We start from the raw sequence: 19,558 nt of genomic DNA, 5'->3' as shown, positions 1-19,558 counted from the left end.
AGATTATATTTTCATAATTAAGCAGCCACGAGATGAAGGAGGTACCTTTCATAGCGTAAGTCAAAGCATGAATTACTCATCAAGACACTCAATATTTCCTCTTATTTTTTCCCAGTTTACAGAATGTTCTAACCTTTCATAAATGTGAGCCACTATTTCGTCTCTAGCCCGAACCTTCTTGTGACCCTCAGATCAATGTGGAAGAGGATAATCTATCCCCCTCCCTCACCAAGTCATTGAAGGTAACGCCTACTGCATAGCCCAAGCACAGAAACCGAAGGTAGATATGATGACAATGACAGCAGCTGTTCTCCATCTTTAGTAAGGGGCACTCTGTGTGTTCCAGAAAAGCCACACACACACACACACACACACACACACACACACAGAGAGAGAGAGAGAGAGAGAGAGAGAGAGAGAGAGAGAGAGAGAGCTGACAGGCCACTCTGAGTACTCCAGGAGATCCACACACCCAAACACACCTGGTGCTTCTTTCTACATTTTCCACACTGTGATTTCCTATCTCCTTGCTGAAGATTGACTTTGAAGTGCAATCAATGTATCCTATATGTACTTACTGCCCTCTCCCCATGTTCCTGGACACGTATTCCACTTCAGGGCCAAAGAAAAATAGCAATGCTCCGTGTGCAGAGGAACACAGGAATCTTGATAAGTAGGTCTTTGGGATGCTGAAGACTGACTCCTCACCAGACTCTCCTCTCAGAAACGGTGTCCCATTCTCAAATGAACTGTCCCATCTGCTTTCACTCCCATCAGAGAAATGTTGTCTAGGTTCAGTGCTGATGGTTGACTTCTGGTTCTTTGTGTCAACACATGGAGGAGCCAATGCCACTGGGGCCCAAGGGTATTTTGTGGACAACTTCACCTATCATCCCGTAAACTCATCAGCTCTCTCATCAAGTCCATCAGCAGCAGGACCTCCATTTCTTTCCATATTGATGAATACCAGAGTATTTCTGAGAGACAAACAGTCTAGAAACATATAAGGTGGTGTTTCCCTACCTATAAACATTCCTCCCAGACCACTCACAACAGGTACAGGTATATTTATTTTTCTTCACTTTTCTACTTTAGAGGTGAATATCACCGAGATAGGCACAAGTTTCAGAACAAAGGAAAACATTGGCCTCTTATTCTTCTTCCTTTCTTTTATCCTTATGACATATGTGACAAGAAGCCCTAGGTCATAACGTAAATGCCCCAACTTTATTGCACTCATGAATTCTGAGAATTTATATTTATTAATCTGTGATGATGATTATTCTCTGGCAGAAATCAGCTTAGCACACTGAGCCATTGAGAGGCACGTCTCACCTTTAATGTGTGGAATTACCGATAGTTCATTTTCATAGCCCAGTGTATCCGATTGTTCAGACATTCGTCTCCCATGTAGCGTTTTGAAGGTATTATTGAAGTTGTCTGGTGTTACCAGAGGAGTGATTGATCAATGCATTGTGCAACAGCTCAGTTGCCGTAGCTCACAGGGTTTCCATCCTATTATGCAGACACACTGTCAGAGTTCACCGTGAGCTGAAAAAGAATGAAATGAGGTGGGCCATCAATTGGAATCCCTTGTTTTAGGAAGCAAATCGATTATTTCAACCATCTCCATTACCCCTGTAAGGTCTCTAGGGCACCTTTAGAACCCCCTTTTCTATACCCCTCTAGGTGAATGCTAATTTCTTTTTTTAATACTGTAGCCTTTGAATTTCTAGATGTCTCATAAACAGAACCTTGTGGTATGGTTTATGATATGTCTGGCATTTGCACTGAGCATGGTGTTTGGGGTTCATTCATGTCAGAACACACATTTGTCATCCATTCTTCCTACTGCTGAATAGTACTCCCTTGTGTAAGTACAATATTCTGTGACCGTGAGATGTCTCTGTGGGAAAGGTATTTGCTGCCTATGCCTGGAAACCTGAGCTCATACATAAGCAAAACCAGATAGACCTGTAAGAAAAATTGCACAAACATATAGTGATATTTAGAGATTTAGATGCTTTCCTCTTAACCACTCTTAAATTAATAGAAGGACATTAGGAAGGTATGGAGACTCAAATGCTATCGATCTACTCCATGAAATAGATAATTGGAGGATAATTCATTCATTAATATAGGGTTGTGAAGATAGCTTGGTCAGTGAAATGCTTTTCGCAGAATCATGAGTTCAATCCCAGAGCCAATGTAAAGAAACTGAATGTGGTCGCATGTGCTTAAAATCCCAGTGTGGAAGAGACAGAGATAGGCAGGGTCCCATGGCTAACCGTTCAGCCAGTATAAGATGCTCTGTATCAAGAATAAAACAAAATGGATAATTCCTCCTGAGCTCAAGATCGACTTCTGGTTTCCACAAGGATGCTCAGACGTGCGAACCCTTCTACCCAGGAGCATACACACACATACATTCACATCCCCCGTACTAATAGCTCTAATATTTAGCAGAATGCACATTCTCCTCAGTTTTATGTAGAACACTTGCCAAGATGGATTTTACTCTATAAAAGCATTATCAATAAATTTCAATGTACTGGAGTTATGCACAGAATGTTTTTCCTTACACTTCAGCACTGTGCCCTGCTTGCCTCAAAGTTGTCTTCTGAACATGTGATATGTACATGTGATACGTTGCTCAAAGGAAAATTACAGGCATGTAGCCATTCTCAGGGCATCCAGATCACAGCCAGCCTAAGGCAATCTTAGCAGCGCATCACACTCAGAAAACTAGGGTAGCCCTGAGAAAAGAGAGCCAGGGCCTCTGTTGATACAACCAGGACTTTCAGAAATATAGAAAAACCTGGCATTTCTTCTCTTCCTCCATCTCTCTCTCTCCCCAAATCCAATATGTCAAAAGAAAGTACAGAGTGGAGTTATAAAGTCATTACATCTTTTAGATATTTATATTTTGAATGGCAGTGCATTTAACATATATGACTAATGAAAGTAATATTTAAAAGTGTGGTTCACAAGTGTACAAGTTACTTACTAAACATTTTCGTCCATTTCAAGACATCTGAAAGACCAAATGTCTTTCTCTCATGCCTTTGCATCAGAAATTAATGTAAGCCCTTGAGAAGTATTTTCTCTTTCAGGATTGGTCTTAGATCGTGCTTTCTGATTTCTTAAAGACATATCTGCTGTTACGAGGAGTAGCTACTGTCTTAACTTAATTTCTGAGCCCCCTCTAATTTTGTCTTAAATCTTGATTTATCTCAATATATGAGTGACAACTTCTCTTGTCTTAGTACTGAGCTGATATGCTCATGACAAATCATCAAAATTGCTTTTAAGACATTAGAAGAATAGTGGGGCTGGAGAGATGGCTCAGCGGTTAAGAGCACTGACTGCTCTTCCAGAGGACCTGGGTTCCCAGCAACCACATGGTGGCTCACAACCATCTGTAATGGAATCCCATGCCCTCCTCTGGTGTGTCTGAAGACAGCGACGGTGTACTCACATATATTAATAAATAAATAAATAAATAAATAGATAAACAAATAAATCTTAAAAAAAGAATAATGTGAAAAATCATAGTATGAACTTTACATGAAACATTATATTACTTTACCATTCTCAAAGTGAAATGGAGGTTCATGGGTTAAGAACATGGTCAATAGAATAACCCACAGTGAGCAATGCCTGGGGAACTGTGAGGGAGGCTCCAGGAAGAAGGCAGAGGGCCTTACGCCTCAGGTGCACTTTGTTCCCTGGATTGTTCTTGGACATGATTTCATGCCTTTTGTGACAAACTTAATTTATAAGACGTGTTCATTCTTGTTGGATGTCAGAGCGAAGTTATAGAAACCACTCTGTCCAGCGTACACGGAATCTGGACATGGCTTCGGTTTTGCCTTTGTGCTTTCCCAGATATAATCTATAAAATGTGTCAGACATTGTGTTTAAATTTGTGTATTAATATTTAGTACGTGTTTACTAATGTTTATTTACATGTTTTTCTGATCACTCTTTTCGGAACTCAGACAACACTGCCTTCTTTGTTACATTTGTGTATAAGAGCGCACTGACACTGAGTCGAATCATTCATAGGGTTACACTGTAGTCGGCCCCATTGTTTGAGGTCCTTAGATCTCCAGTCCAGCAGACAGGTTATGAGTGGGTGGGGTCAAAACAGCTCATTTCCATTTTGACCATGCAGGGTCATGGAGTGTGATCTTCTGGGGGGGGAGGGGCTGATCATAAGCTATAAATGGAGGAAGCATGATGTGGGTAAAGATCGTGAGCCTTAAAGTTCTGTCAACCTGAATTCAGTAAACCTCTCTGTAGCTTCGCATCTCATTGTTAAGCAGAAATTAACACCCTCTGCATAATGTTTTATATGTAAATAAAGCACCACCACCAGCCAAAACCATAGCTGAATTATTGCCATATAATTATTGCCATTGAGTCCGACTCCTTACGTTTTGGAGTTTATTTCAGCAGGTGGCCTGCACCTGCTCCCATAGCCCCTCGGTCTGCCTAATACATTATGGAAAAAAAAAGATAAGTGGTGAGCTCTAACCACTGAGCCCTTCTGCAAGGCCCAGTGCAGAGGATAAGGAGAAAGGTGGTGTGCACAGGGCTCAGCGTGATAAACTGTGGATCCCATTGAGTAGATGGAGTTACAGGGACCCGAGGAGAGTCAGCTGAGAATGGCAGGGCCCTCAAGGCGGAAGAAGAGGTTGGAGGCACTGTTAAAGGTCTTGGTCTCACTGTCAGGCCTAGGATTTAAACTCTGAGGCAGTAAGGGACATTGCAATAGTCCACCAAGGTATCGTGTTTGTAGTGTGTAAATATTCTTGTTGTTTGCCCTGTGCTGGAGACCCTGCCCCCTTTTATGATATAGGAAATGTCTCTGTTTGGTAGGTTTCTGGAATGTAAGAATAAAATCATGGTCATATTTAGGATGCTAATTCGTAGTAGGATAAAAAACAACGAGGGGCTGAAGGATGATCCTGGGGATGATAGAAGATGGCTCTCAAGGATAGGCGTGGATTGCCAAATGGCTGTGTCCATCTGTCTGGTACAAAACAATAACTGACCATGTGGCTTCCACCTCTGTCCCACTGAGACTGCTCTCTCTCTCAATCTCTCTCTCTCTCTCTCTCTCTCTCTCTCTCTCTCCCTCTCTCTCTGTCACTGTCTCTCTGTCTCTGTCGTCTGTCTCTGTCTCTGTGTCTCTCTCTCTGTCACTGTCTCTCTCTGTCACTGTCTCTCTGTTTCTGTCTGTCTGTCTGTCTGTCTGTCTCTGTCTCTGTCTCCCTCTCTCTCCCTCTCTCTCTCTCTTTCTCTCTCTCCCTCCCTCCCTCCTTCCTTCCCTCTCATTGCTTTGAGGAGCAGAGCTGACAAAATGGGACACTTAGACATGGCTCTAAACATGGCTTGTAGCTCAAGTAAATAGAACGTATTCCCCCTTCCCTGAACAGATCTCAGAACCTCTATCTTCTTAACAACAGTCCTGGTAATATGTTATAGAGATGTGTATGCTCTTCTCTGTCGTCATTCTCGAGAGAAAATGCCTGGCCTTTCTTCAGGCCTCAGCGGAAAATGACTCCTTACTTTGGACAATTTTCTGGTCGTCTGTAGTGAGTTTCAATTACTGTTTCGTGCCTCTGAACACCAGAGCCTGGCCTTGGGATGCCTCAGCCATCTGGAGAGGCCTCTTGTACCACACAGCTGCACAGGCATGACTTTACGTGTGGTTAAATTCTAACTGTAATACAACTTTACCTATATTCTCAATAGAATGCATAAATACCAATTTGCAGGGTGCCAGGGAGCCGTCTTTGGCATCTAAGCCTGGTGTAGTCGAAAGCTGCATTCGTGATTCAGTCGCCAATTTAGCCTTTTCCCTCTCTGCTGATTTGAGATAACTAAGCCTCGTGCGCTTCTCAGCACATTTTCTACAGCAGCTCTGCGTCTAGTGCCGCCCACTCTACGCAAGGCTGCTTTCCTGGAGGTTTTTACAGAGACCAGGAGGGATGGCTTTCTATGACGAACACCTCAGGATATTTTCAGCAGTGACCAATGCCAGGAAAAAGGCAGTATCTGGGAAGCAATGGATGCAAAGTGTATGTCAGGGCTTATGCCTCGGACTCAACATTCCTGCAAATGAGCACACATTTCTGTGAAGGGCTCTTAACATGGGGGTGACATTCAGCCCTGTTCCTAAGCTTCAGGTCTAGTCCTCAAAACTACGGTGAGACCATGTTAGGCCCAAACAAAAGTCTTATTGTGCAAACAGGCAGTACCTACGTCTGTGCCTGGTAGGTATGTGACTCCACTTCTCAGTTCAGCTGTGAATTTGTTAAAATTCAATGATGGCATCTTTGATGACAAATTGATTAAATATATTTAAAAAAATGGAATGGAAATAAAGTTGTAGGCATCTTGACAGGGCCTGAGTTACATAGATTTATGCATTTGTCAAGCTCATTGAATCTGAGGCCCACTCCAGAAGAGGAACTACATGCTTAGTCCTGGAAATCTTCTGCAAAATTTAGGACTGGAGAGGTCTTAGGGCATAGGGGGACTTAAAACTGCTGCTTAGCCAAACTGATAGAGCGTCAAACTGCGCCCTAAATATCTGTGTTTATACTCTCAGAAAAAAAGTTTCTCTCAGCCTCCAAAGGAGGAAGCTCTCCTTTGAGTTAGCAGAAGTGAACGCTGGCTCATATTTGCACAAAATGACGAGAATAACAGAAAATTGAGGGCTTGGCCCTAAACGAGGTGTTTGAGTCACTCTCCCTTAGGGATCGGAGAGCATCACAGGAGAGGAAGATCGGGCAAAAGGACTGTACGAGCGAGAAGATTGACAGTGGCTGTGACGTGACACGACAGTCATGGAGACTAGGATTCTCAGTGGCTCTGCCCACAGCCCTGGGCTCACAGAGTCCACCCCTCCTGACAGATAGCTGTGGATTGGGGAAGAGGCTCAGGGAGCCCTTCCATTTGCTGCTGAACTATGAGAGCAATGCATCATGGGAAATGGGAAGAAGGCACAGTACCTGGTTGTGTACTGCGGGTGAGGCTCTAATGGATAGCGCTAAACCCATGGTCACACAGACGGCTTTGGTAAAACTCTGTAGGACAGAGGACAAAATTAAAAGTGAATATACGGAAAAGAGACTTCTACTGAAGAAATGGTGGCGGTAGGGGTGGGAGAGAAAGAAGGACTTGGTGAGAATGCATTATATACATGAATGAAATGGTCAAAGGACAGTTTATTTAAAAAACTATATAGGTTGGAAAATTTAAAAAAGCGGACAAAACTTATTGAGAATCCCTTGCAAAGTTTGTGTAAACTTTGTCTGCTTAGGGTAAACTGCAGTTAAAATCTATTTCAGGCTATGTGTGCCGATCTGGGTTGGGAGACCCCATGTCAATTTATGCAAATTAAGTCAAAATGCATAAAAAAGGATGATGAAGTAAAACAGGATGATGAGGTATTGGGAATCGACGGACAAACTGGTGTGAGATATACCAGACACAGCCAAATGTTAACTGTAGGTCCTACATTGTACAGTTGTTTCACTATTTGACATATTTGAGTATTTTCATAAGAAAAAGTTGGACCAAGAGCTCGAGGACAAGGCAATACATGGATTTTCATAACGGGAGCAGCGAGAGGTCAGCAGGATGTCCCTCCTTCTCGTTTATTTCTGTGTCTCGCCAGCAGTATTTCTTCTACTCATTCATCCCTATGGCCCAAAGCTTGCCTGCCAAGATCATAACTGGCTTATATTTTATGGCTTTGGATCAAGAGACTGACATAACATTCTTCCTGTTTCCTATTTCAAAGATTCAAAGTTGACCAGTGAACAATGTCCAGCTTGGGTCTGGCACCCATCTCTGGGCCAATGGAATGTGGCTCTGAGAACACTGCACCCCAGGCAGATGGTATCTGTAAGAAAACATAAGTAACCAAATGGAGAAGGGTGGAGAGTCAAAGGTTCACAAAGATTAGGAATATTTTTCCTGGGTAAAATCAAATGGAATGATAAATACCGATTATATGAAGAATATAAGGTCCTATATCTTTCATATAATCTAGTGGCGGCATCTAAGATAATACAGAAGGCAATCCTTTGGTTAAGTCTTTGGTTAAGAGATTTTTCTAGGTTTGGTTCATTAAGGTAGGAAGATGCACCCTTAAGGTGAGGGACATCTTTCCAGGGGCTGAATTCCACAGAATTCGTGAAATTCTGTGGGCTGCATCAGAAAGGGGAAGGCAAGCTGATGCTGGCACTGACCACTGAGCTTCCTGACCGCAGATGTGGCACAACCAGTTTCTCATTCCTGCTGCCATGGCTTCCCTGCTGTGACAGACTGTCCCACAAGCTGTGAGCCAAGGTGAACCCTCTGTCCCTGAAGCTGCATTCTCCAGGTGTTTTGTCATAGCAACGAGTCAATCATACAACCAGTAAACAGAAAAATGATAAAGGGGACCGATATTCAAGATCATTCACAAAACCTGCCCGGACAGTTACTCCTCTGCCCCCAGACTAACAGCATCCCATTTTATTTAAATCTTCCTTATTTTCTTCACGCAGTAACTTAAAATGCCTCGCTCTCTGCCAACACATTTCATTGTTTCATTGTATCTGTGATCATAGGTTGACTTTCATTCATTTATAGTTTTATGTGTGGTGCTCATCTCCCATGGCAGACTGTGAGCTCTCCAAATGTCTAGTAATCAGTATTTCTAGCATTAACAATTGCCATCTCCCGTTCTTTGAGTCCTTGCCGTGTTCTAGTCCGGTCCTCTCACTCCGAATAGTTACGCGCGTTTGGAACTCTTGAGAGATGATGCTTGATGCTGGGTAAGCCACGTGCTTCGGTCACTATGCAAGAAACAAAGCAAGTGACTAATGGCGTGGCTGATACTGCTCTGATGCGGAAATGGAGTTTTAGGCTTCCGGTGATGGAAGCTCAAACGTAAAATGTTGGCAAAATGCGTGACGATGCTATTTTGCTGCACAAAACACTGGGGTGGGAACGGGCATAATTATCCTGTTTTGGAAAGTCTCGAAGGAGAAAGGAAGAGAGCATTTCCCGAGGGTGATGGAGGTCTCTGCTTAACAGATTTCCAAGTCTGAAGCTGCTAAGCAAGGCTCATTAATTTACACTCACCAAAAGACGATCAGTTAAAATTTGTGAAAAAATAAGACAGCCCGGGTGTGAATGAAGTGACTCATGTGTTATAATTAGAGGGTGAGATGCTGGTGAACAAGGTGTTATCACCAAGAGAACCTCTTAAAAGTGACTAGAGCATGTGTAGTTTTAAAATTCACTTTACATCCAGCTCACTGCCCCGTTCCTGGTCACCTCCTCCCACAATCCCCCTTCCCTGCTGCTCTGAGTGGGTGGGGAACCCCTAGTTATTGCCCCTAACTGATACATCAAGTCTCTGTAGGGCTAGGTACACTCTCTTCCACTGAGGCCCGACAACGCCATCCAGCGAGAAGAACATATCCCATGTACAGGCAACAGCTTTCGGGATAGACCCTGCTCCAGTCGTTTGGAACCCACATAGAGACCAAGCTGCACATCTGCTACATATGAGCAGGGAGGCCTAGGTCCAGCTGGAGTATGCTCTTAGGTTGGTGGTTCAGCCTCTGAGGTCTCCAAGGGTCCAGGTTAGTTGAGTCTGTTGGTCTTCCTGTAGAGTTCCTCTCCCCTCTGGGGCCTGCAATCCTTCCTCCTCTTCTTCCACCAAAACCCCCAAACTCCATGCACTGTTTGTGGGTCTGTGCATCTGTCTGAGTGAGCAGCTGGGTGGAACCTCTCAGAGGACAGCCACGCTAGCTAGACTCCTGTCTGCAAGCATAACAGAGCATCATTGATAGTGTCAGGGATTGGGGCCTGCTTGTGGGATGGGTCTCAAGTTGGGCTGGTTATGGGTTGGCCATTCCCTCAGCCTTTGTTGCATTCCCTTCCTTGCATTTCTTGTAGACAGTATAAATTTTGGGTCAAGGGTTTTGTGAATGGGTTGGTGTCCCTACAGGTCCCCTGGGGTTCCAGTCTGGCTACAGGAGGAAGCCTTTCAGGCCCCATATCCTCAGTTCTGTAAGTCCCAGTTAAGGACATCCTCATTGATTCTTGGGCACCTCCTGGAAGCAAAACTTAAACAGTGACTGCACCAGTTCGTTTTCTGACAGGAGAAATGGCCTCCTTTTGTGTGGCTTTTAGCGTTTGTGTTGCTGTGGAATTAAAACACTGCACAAGCTTAGGATGCTGTCAGTCCTTTGTAGGTCGGACTTCCATCCTCACGGAACCTTATGAGAAGGCCAGCTTTCAATTCTGGACTCAACTGGGAGCCTACTTAGGGCTTGGAGGGACCGGAAATCAGTATTGTTGGTTTCATTTGTGCCAAGCAACTCCTTCCCATTGATCTGCGTTGGACAAGTCCTAACTCACTGTTAAGCCTTTTACAAAGGATATACATGTCACCACAGGGCAAAAAGTTCAAGAGAGAACACCCCATTCCCACGGAGTGCTTAGGCTCCTCAGCATAATGTCTAAGAAGGATTGTTGGCAGGGAAACCAGGGCATGTGTGCTGACACGATTGCCTGGCAACACCAAAAACCCGATGACTTCTTTACTTGTTTACTATTTCAAAGGAAAGATGTATGCTCCCAGAGAAATTTAAATCAGTTACTTTGTTTATCTGAAGACAGTGGACAATTTGAAACAAACTAATTGACCCTTCACCTTGGGTCTTCCCTGTTTCTTCTCCTTGTGCACTACTCCATTGAAAAGAAATGTTTGGTGGGGGGGGGGAGTGGCAAATTAGAGTCACTATGTGATTTGTTTTCTTTCTTATTTTATTATTTTTTAACAAGATAAAATACAATATGATAAAACGGAAACAATCATTTTGAGGTTGGATAAGGCAAGCCAACTGAAGGAATAGAGCCCCTAGAGAAGGCTCAAGAATCAGAGATGTACTGGTTCACACATTCAGGAGTCATAAGGAAGTACTAAGCTAACACCTACACACACAGAGGAGTTCAGTGTGCGTTCAAACCAGTGTGTTCAGTTTGTGACCAGGCAGTGTGTTTAGTCAGTGAACTCTTCTACCAGTGTGACTCAAAAGAGGCTCTTCTTTTCATGTTTCCAGCCTATTAGGATTACTTTTGGTTGAATAATTCCTCTTATAAGCCAAATGAGCAAAATATGACACTAAAATATGTTTCAGAGAGGCTGAAGTCTGCAGCGGGTGGGAAGGCAATAAGAAAGGTCAGCATTACAAAGGCTCATCTTGACTGTCAGTTTGATATTCTTCAGAAGAAGGAAACTCCATCGGGGAATCACTGCCATCAGAATGGCGAGTGGGCATGACTGAGGGGCACTTTTTTTGGGTGGATGATTGATGTAGGAGGCCCAGTCTATTACGTATATTAACATCCCCAGGCAGGTGGGCCTGTGCTAAGAAAAATAGCTAAGAAAGTCAGTAAGCAGCATTCCTCCTTGGTCTCAGTCAGGTCCTGCCTCCGGGTTTCTGCTTTGACTTCCCTCAGTGATGGACTTATAACCCAGAAGCTGAAATAAACCATTTCCTCCCCTAGTTGCTTCAGGTCCTGGTATTTATCAAACTAGGAAAGGCACCACATATTTTGAAGGTGCCTTATTAAAAATAAGCCGATGTCATTATTGCTACATATGGGGCAGAGCATCACCAAGGAGTCACAGTAGTATGATGGCAAAAAACAAACAAACAAACAAACAAACAAACAAACAAAAAACAGCATTTAGCAGCCCCATGGTGGGATAACATTCCTACAACAGATCAGTCTCAACTCTTCTAAACTTACATTTCCTAATCTGTAAGGTTGAAATAACCCTGGTGTCCTGAGATCCAATGATACACCAAGCACAATGTGCTCTACAAAGCTTGAATCATTATCAAGAAGCGTAAAATAGACTTAGAGATGGTCCTTATGAAACTGTACACAGGCAGATGAGGCAACTCATTCTTTCTTTTTAGGATTTGTTTACAAGATACTGTTTTATTTAATTTTTTCCTTTTTTTAATTGGATTTTTTAAATTTACATTTCAGATGTTATCCTCTTTCCTGGTTCCCCATCCATAATCCCCCTATCCCATTCTTCCTCCCCATTCTTCTATGAAGGTGTTCCCCTACCCACCCACCCACCCCTTCCCGCCTCCCCACCCTGACATTCCCCTACACTGGAGGGTCCAGCCTTGGCAGGACCAAGGGCTTCTCCTCCCATTGGTGCCCAACAATGCCATCCTCTGCTACATATGCAGCTAGAGCCATGGGTCTGTCCATGTGTACTCTTTGGATGGTGGTTTAGTCCCTGGGAGCTCTGGTTGGTTGGCATTGTTGTTCTTATGGGGTTGCAAACCCCTTCAGCTCCTTTAGTCCTTTCTCTAACCCCTCCAATGGGGATCCTGTTCTCAGTTCAATGGTTGGCTGCGAGCATCCACCTCTGTATTTGTCAGGCTCTGGCAGAGCCTTTCAGAAGATAGCTATATCAGGATTCTGTCAGCATGCACTTCTTGGCATCAGTAATATTGTCTGGGTTTGGTGACTGTTTATGGGCTGGATCCCCAGGTTGGGGAGTCTCTGGATGGCCTTTCCTTCAGTCTCTGCTCCACACCACTTTGTCTCCATGTTTCTTCCTCTGAATATTTTTGTTCCCCCTTCTAAGAAGGACTGAAGTATCCACACTTTGGTTGTCCCTTTTCTTGAGTTTCATGTAGTCTGTGGATTGTATCTTGGGTACTCTGATGTTTTGGGCTAAAATCCACTTATGAGTGAGTGCATACCTTGTGTGTGTGTGTGTGTGTGTGTGTGTGTGTGTGTGTGTGTATGTGTGTGTGTGTGAGATTGGGTTACCTCACTCAGGATGATATTCTCTAGTTCCATCCATTTGCCTATGAATTTCATGAAGTAATTGTTTTAATAGCTGAGTAGTACTCCATTGTGTACACGTACCACATTTTCTGTATTCATTCCTCTGTTGAGGGACATCTGGGTTCTTTCCAGCTTCTGGCTATTATAAATAAGGCTGCTATGAACATAGTGGAGCATGTGCCCTTGTTATATGTTGGAGCATCTTTTGGGTATATGTCCAGGAGTGGTATATCTGGGTCCTCAGGTAGTACTATGTCCAATTTTCTCAGGAACCTCCAGGCTGATTTGCAGAAAGGCTGTACCAGCTTGCAATCCCACCAACAATGGAGGAGTGTTTCTCTTTCTACACATCCTCACCAGCATCTGTTGTCACCTGAGTTTTCGATCTTAGCCATTCTGACTGGTGTGAGGTGGAATCTCAGGGTTGTTTTGATTTGCATTTCCTTGATGACTAAAGATGTTGAAAATTTCTTTAGGTGCTTCTCAGCCATTCGATATTCCTCGGTTAAGAATTCTTTGCTTAGCTCAGTATCCCATTTTTAATAGGGTTATTTGTTTCTCTGGAGTCTAACTTCTTGAATTCTTTGTATATATTGACTATTAGCCCTCTATTGTATGTAGGATTGGTAAAGATCTTTTCCCAATCTGTTGGTTAGAGGCAAATCATTCTTAATAGAAATGTTAGCATGGTAATATTTCTAAGCAGAAAATTTGTAAGCAAAAGTTGTATTTTAATTAAGCTAGATATGCAATATTTTACAAAATCTGTAGTTTTGCTGTCTATGCTCAATTCATTTCCAGAAATATTAAATGAGAAATGTCAGAAATCAGTAACCCACATTTTAAATAACTTTAAAAACAATAATTTATTGTTATAATAGTTCTGCTTCATTATTCTTGTTAAAGTTTGACTGTGTCTAATTTGTAAATTAAATTTTATCATGGATGTATATGTATAGAACAAAAGGAGCTTAAATATAGAGCTCAGGAATCCTTCAGTTTCAACATCTGTGGAATATTTTATAACAGTCTGATGAATACCAGCCACTATGTGACCAGTTTTCTTCCTCATGTGGACTAATTAATATAAGTAAAATAAGTAATGTAAATAATATAAAAAAGTCTATGCATGAAATGAAATAAATTGTTTCTGAAAAAACAAATTGATTCTCATGGTGGTTGGGGCTGGATCAACAGAGCAAGGAGAATTTTTTAAAAACCACAGCCTTGCGAATCCATGGGTATAAAGATTTGCTCATAAAAGTGTTTAGAAGGCAATCTGATACTCTGTCCGAGGTGCCCATAGGAGCAGCTCTCACCTCTCATTTGAGATATTTTCCTCCAGTAGATGGGAGTTAATACAGAAACTTACTGTTGGTCAAAGTACAGAGAGTAATAACTTCGCAGTAATCCGCACTCAGTAAGACTTGCACATCACATGCAGTCTCATTAAACCCCGGGGAGTATCACAGAGAGGGCAGAGAGATAGAAGAGCCAGAAGGTTGGGAAGAAAACAGTGTCCTTTGCATTCACGCTCTCTTAGCAGTGGTGTTTGCCTGCAAATCAAGCCATCCCAATTCCTTCATGGATTGGGGAGGGAGGATCAGCCAGATCCACGAAGCTGTGGTTGCGCTTGGCAGGACCCTACACCTACACACATGGGCTGTGCTAACTGGACTCAGCGGGCTTTGAAAAAGGGGGCATGAAGTTGAGAGAGGGAAGTGGTGGTGGGGTTCTGGGAGGATTTGGAGGGGGAGGATGGGGTGTGGATATGATCAAAATCATGGTGCACACATATGAAATTCCCAAAGAATTGTTGGTCGCCAAATGAGAAGATTTGCTTTGAGTTTAAAAACGTCCAGATAAACTAATAATTCAGATGACCCAGGGTCAGGCAAAAAGTCTCAGATAATAATGGTCACAATGGGTTAGACAATCCTTGATGTAAAAGTTCAAAGAATATTCTATGTCTATAAATCATAGATAAGGTAGTGGAGGCCCAAGGAGACATTGATGTACTCTAAAAGGACACACTGCTGACTGCTGAGGGATTGGAGTTTGAGCTAAGTTCTATTTGAGGCAGCTTATCTTCTGTTGGTCCTTTGGCCTCTCTCCAAATTTCCCTAGGGAACAGTTAGAACAGTTAGCTGCACTTGAATCTCACTTCTTCTTCTCCTGCCCTTGTGCTTAACCCAAGGTCTCCTTCTCGTTTGCCTTCCTGTCTTTGAAAAGCATCCACACATTTTAATCACATGCCACATGGAAGCCTTAAAAGGACCTAATAAAAATGGAAGCCACTATGTAAAACATATAACTATTATTTGACAAATGATAATTTCATTTCCCAAAGTAAGTACATGTTTATGAAAAATTCTCATGACATAATTTGATTCATATTTGTCTTACTTTTATTAAGCACTCTAACAGGTGCTGCATGAGTCCTCAAACACTATAAAGAATTTTACTTCTTGCAATCATCTTTCAGGTTACAGTTTTCAAGACAGTGTGCAAGACCCACACCCACCACGTTCTCTTCCCTTAGCGTTAAGGCCATACAACTCTCATGGGCTTGTAAGACCTCAGGCTTTTTAAAATTAGCTATCCTGCAACAGAAGGAATATGGTTTCCTTTCCAAACTTAGTTATTCTTAGTCATACTCAGTCTGGAGGAGGATGTGGGTCTTCATCAAAGAACCACAAAGAGATGATTATTCTTTACTTTGTAGAAAATTTCTCTGAAAACTTTTCTTTTCCTCTGTGGACTTATGATGTCATTCTGCAGTGGCCTCTTGCTTTGACTGAACCAGGTACGAGAGAAATTTGACATATTTATGCCAGTGTATTCCCCACCAAACAGATTAAATCAGACCCCCCACAATGAAAGGCTTTCAAAAATTCTTTGACATGTTTCTTAAAGTTCAAGCAGTGCATGATAGAGGCACTATTCGCGATTATAATATAAATGAAATATTTCTTTCTTGGCTAAGCCTAGCCAGGCAGTGTCTTTGCAGGGACAGGTTTTCTAAGCTATTCTGTGATTAGGTTTAATCTTTTTCATTCAGACCTCAAGCTCTATGGAAGTAGGCTTTCTGAGTTATTCCATGCTCAGTCCTGCTAATTAAAGAGGACAGCTCTCTACAGGCACAACTGGACCCCGTGAAGGCCCTGGAGATATCTTGGCTGGATTTTGGTAGCTCTAATTAAATTAAATTCCGTATCCTGGGAGAGAATAAGAAGATCAAGTATCGGCTTAAAGATCAGGTCTATTCAGGTGGCCCAGACAAAGATTTTTAACCACCGTAGGTCAATATGTAATGGCAATGTTCTATTGGCTGTAGTTTGGGCAAGGCTGTGATGAATGTGCTGTGTCTCAGTTGAGCTTCACAACAGCCTTTCGATGTAGATGCCATTAGCACTCCCACTTTCTCTTTCCTCCACTTACCCCCACCCCTCCTACTCCTCTGTTTGTCTAGGATGACGAAACGGAGGATCAAAATTGCTAATAGATAATCTGACTAAAGTAATGTAGACATAGCGATAACTTGAGTCCAAGTTTGTCTTATTACAAGCACACCCCCATATGCACACATGCAAGCATCCTCTATACATTTATTTATCTCTGTATTTGTCTCATATATAAAGTTTATCCCAATACAATCGATTCTAGTGCCACAATAAAGGGAGAATCCTTGTTCTATTTCCTTTTACATTCAAAACTCTGACTTGAAAACTATGAAAACAGAATGGTATGTATTACCCTCCTGGCCCACATGTTGACCATAGTAGCAGACCTACCACATGGGGCCTCATGTATATGAGAAAACTGTGCCCCACCTTCCAGGTAGATAGGGGACTGTGGCTGTGCTCCAGCTCTACTCACCCACTGGCTGGGCTGCCTTGTTGCACTGCCAGAATAGAGCATGTCGAGGCACACAAGACTCAGTACTCAATAAGTGGGAAATTGTTAATGCCCAAGGTTAGGTATTGCAGGAAAATGACTAAAAAATGTACAAAAAATACCAACCAAACAACCAACCAACCAAACAAACAAATTATACCCGTGACTGGTATAATTTTTCTTGAGAGACCGTTTCATAGCTAATAGGGCAGTTTAATAAAAAGTGTCACCAAGGTTTTCAGCTTGGATGGGAAAATCAATGCAATCCAAAGAGTTTCCACTAACAACAATTATTTCTCATTGGACATAATTGAAAGTGGTTTGAGTGGCCTATTATGATTATTTCTTTTAACCCAATGCCTGACTATGTTATCCTAAGCTCTGAGTTAGAAGCAGGATGAAATACAAGTACAAACCCTTGTTACTTTTACAGAAGCTTGGCTGCCAACCAGGGAGAAATGGATCTATTTATCACACAGAGAACACAATTCAAGAGGACATTGGAGATAAGGTGGGTTTGCCCACTTTCATGTTCTTGGACAGTAAAGGATGTTGACAGGTTTAGGAGAATTATCTTGCTAAACACCACTCTGCTGAATTTCTTCACACTTTTTTTCTTTTGGACAAAGGTAGATGAGTTCATTTCCAGGCCTGGCAGATGATCTTTTGCCAGTATTTGATGGACTTCAAATCTGTCAGAGAGCTACTACCTGGGTTTTACTTGATACTATAAATGGTAGCAGTGTAAATAAAGCTCTGGAAAACACCGTTGGCCTTCCCGACTAGTGTTTGCATGGGGCACAGCAAGGTAATGCTGAGGAGAACATATTCTGTAGAGTTGGGTGCAAATCTTGTAGACAGTCATTTTGCAGAGGGGCATGCCAGCACTCTGGTGGTATGATGCAGGCCGCTGTGACAACTGCTTACACACACAGTGCTCTTTCTTTAAATCTTTCAATGGGGATAGACATCCAAGAACCCAGATCTACTGAGGCAGGTTATGACAGTAACATCTAAAGGGTGCCTCAGGGAGACATTGGGAATTGGATTCTTAGCTAGAGCAAGGTAGAAGCAACGTGTTTTACCCTAAGCTGTGCTTCCAAGATTATAAAAATGTTAACATTAAACACATGAAATATCACAGATTTAGTGGCAGATGCAGATATAGTAAAATTATGTAAGTAAATATCTCTGCCATGTGGCCTGGTAGGTCTGAAGCTTACAAGTCAATAGCTTAGTCCTGAGTCGATATTACAACCATGGGAAACCTCGGTGATTTAAGGTCTACTGTAGATTTGACAAGGTACATTTTATTGAGAAAAAACTCTCAGAGCAGTGTCTACTAGTGTTTGGTTTCATAGCTGGGCACTTAGAATAGCCAAAATGCTGACCCCCACATGTGCTTTGTTCTCATCCTCTATCGGGGCCAAAGCCAAGACGAATGTTTATCTGTGACTTATTTTCCAGTCATTGAGGGGTGTTTATGCCTCAGATTCCCTGTCAAGGAAATGAACTCTCTGGGAGAGAAGCATAAAAGCCCCTAGCACTGAGTGTGCATCAGGTAGGTGGCCAGGACGTGGGTCTCCCTGCTTCATTATGTAAGATAGCTGTTCATTTCCAACATGGAGAAAAAAGGAGGTTACTTCTGTCTAAAGAGGAGCTGGGTCTCAAGTTTATGTGGGTCAATTCCACAGCCATAGCCGGGCTCAGCAATTACCAGTACCATTACTCTTGCCCACAAGGGAAATTTCCACTATAGGAATTCATTCTGGCACTGAGGGGTGGTTCCTGGCAGGCCTTCGCTGGAATCCATCTGTGTAGGCACAGCGAGTGGTCCTCTGGGAAGGCATTCCCACCTCAGAGAATTTCAGAACGAAATGGAGCAGATTTGGAACCTACTTCCCTCATTTCCCAATGATGCGTTATGAATAACCCATTTATCACATGTCTGCTGTGAAACCGACCCATGTTCTTGTGTAAGCTCGAGGCGACCTTTCAGTCGGCTAATAAGAGAAGAACTTGGTGTGTGGGCCTGCAGCTTAGAACATGATACCCACAAACCATCATTGCTTATTTAAAATCCTACCGTTTGACAAACAGCCCTCCATTTTGAATCTTTCATTCATAATCATCTACCACAGCCACCTGGCAGAGAGATCACACTACAGTTACCACTCATCCTGAATCGGTGCTCATCCAGGCCATTCCCTGCACATGCAGAGCAAATCTGAGATATGGGGGTGGGGGGGGCACAGAACAGAGGAAGTGAAAATGGCTTCAGTACACTTTGTAGAACCAGGTTTCAAATGGGTTTGCATTTCTCGAGAATAATTGGGAGTGCCTTGCTAAATGCTGTCTTGTCATCTTTCTGTGGTCTCATATGAATCCCCAAGGCCCACTGCTTTGCTGTTAATATATCCTACAAAAATAACTAGACTATAAAATGAATAAAACTTAAGTTTAATTCTAAAAAAGATAACTGTCTTAGGGTTTTAATGCTGTGAGCAGACACCATGACCAAGGGAAATCTTATAAAACAACATTGAATTGGAGCTGGTTTACAGGTTCAGAGGTTCAGTCCAGGAACATGGCAGCGTCCAGGCAGGCATGGTACAGGAGGAGCTGAGAGTTCTACATCTTCATCTGAAGGCTGCTAGCAGGATACTGGCTTCCAGGCAGCTAGGATGAGGGTCTTAAAGTCCACACCCACAGTGACACACCTACTCCAATAAGGCCACACCTCCTAACAGTGCCACTC

The sequence above is a fragment of the Rattus norvegicus genome, chromosome 1, assembly GCF_036323735.1.
Source record: "Rattus norvegicus strain BN/NHsdMcwi chromosome 1, GRCr8, whole genome shotgun sequence".
NCBI classification, from domain to species: domain Eukaryota; kingdom Metazoa; phylum Chordata; class Mammalia; order Rodentia; family Muridae; genus Rattus; species Rattus norvegicus.
This window is presented reverse-complemented; position numbering follows the sequence as displayed.